Source organism: Elephantulus edwardii, unplaced genomic scaffold (genome assembly GCF_000299155.1).
Source record: "Elephantulus edwardii isolate Elephantulus edwardi_28Jun2011 unplaced genomic scaffold, EleEdw1.0 scaffold00050, whole genome shotgun sequence".
In the NCBI taxonomy this organism is placed as follows: domain Eukaryota; kingdom Metazoa; phylum Chordata; class Mammalia; order Macroscelidea; family Macroscelididae; genus Elephantulus; species Elephantulus edwardii.
In genome coordinates, this window is record NW_006399800.1 from 14,353,187 (window position 1) to 14,354,937 (window position 1,751).

Here is a 1,751-nt window from a genome sequence, read left to right on the forward strand (position 1 = left end):
ATCTCAATATTTATGTGTTCCATTTCTTCCTTAACAATATCTAATTTTCCTACATTCATATTTCTCACATTCCATGTCCCAATCACCAGTGTCTGCTTACAACTGTTCCTCTTCCTTTGCATTTCCATACTTGAAAACTCAACCACCTTTGCCGTTTCTGTTATCTAAATGTGTTCTGTTGTACATAGGGTTTTCAGGGATTATTATAATATTTACTACTTTACTATTTTTTTTCTCCATCTGAATATATAAAGATATATGGCTTTTAAGTCCATCCAAAAATTTTTAGTTTGGGTTTTTATATTTTTATTTTTAGTAGTTCTATCAGGTTCTTTTTCATGTGTACATTCTTTATTTATTCAATTCTTATTTCTTGGATATCTTTCAAATATGCATGTTTGATATATCCAGTAAGTTTGGAGTACGCTTCCACAACTTTGAGAATTCATGAATGAGTCAGGTGGTTCAATCCTGGATTTTAGCTAGTAATAGTGGTCTACTTCTAGTTATTATCTTTAGGTTTTGCTAGTTGGAGGCTGAGCAGATTGGAGTGAGAAAGATTTTCTGTTAGAATTCTACGTGGTTCCCTTCACCATGCAAGACTATCAAAATACTCATTCAAAATGTCCCATTCTAGCAGATCCTTTCAGGTCAAAGCCAACTTTTACCTTCATCTCTCTGTCTTGGATTTGCAGTAGTTTTGATATAGTAATTGATTAGTTTCATTTCTACTCTTGTTTTAATTGTTATTATGCATCATCAAGTCAAGTATAACTCAGCAACATTATGAACAATGGATCAAAACCTTGCCCTGTCCTGTGCTATCGTCATGATCTCTGCTATGCTCAAGGTCTTTTAGTTCACTGCTTTTAAAATAATTTACTCTTTTAGCTTACTGCTATTGAGTTGATTCTAACTCATTTGACATTTTTAGACTTGCTTTAATTCTGTTTTTAAAAAGTTGTTTTCAGCAAGAGTGAGTAAAAATAATGTAGTTTAATATATTATGTTTTGTCCAGATGGCTCAGTCTGTAGAGAGTTGTATTGTTAACGCAAAGGTGGCTCCTCTCTGGCAGTTGGAATCCACCAGCAATTCAGCAGGTGAAAGATGGACAATCTCCTCCTGTGTGACGTAGCCTCTGAAGACACTCTGGAGGGTCAGCTATCAGTAGGTTCCAATCTGACAGTAGTGAGTAAGTGATATGAATCTTCAGTTACTAAAATTTCTGTTTATCTGTAGCAACTCACCCCATTCTTACTTTTTTTTACATTTTCAGTTAAATAGTTAATGAGGAAAAGAATAATTATGGACTGATTATATGTATATAATTATCTTGCAGGACAAACCACTTCAAGCATCCTTTAATAACTAGACCATGAAATGTACAAAGTATGAATACAGAAAAGCTGGAAGTCATAAAAAATGAAACAAAATGCATGAAGATCAACACTCTAAACATTAATGAATTGAGATGGACTGACAGGGCCACTTTGAATCATCACCAAACAACACTAACACCAACAACGACGACAAAGAGAGAGCTACATTGACCTAGTGGAAAGGAAGTTATGCTACCAAACCAAAGGTGGGTGATTTTCATCTGGGGCCCTGCCCGGGTTCAAATTGTTTTCCTGTCAAACATTCTTCCAGGTGGTCTAGCACTGATCTGTGCGTTGCTATACAGAGGTAACTCGTGGTTGCTGTGATGCTGAAGACTGTGACAGTGATGGTAATGGGCACCCATGGTGGA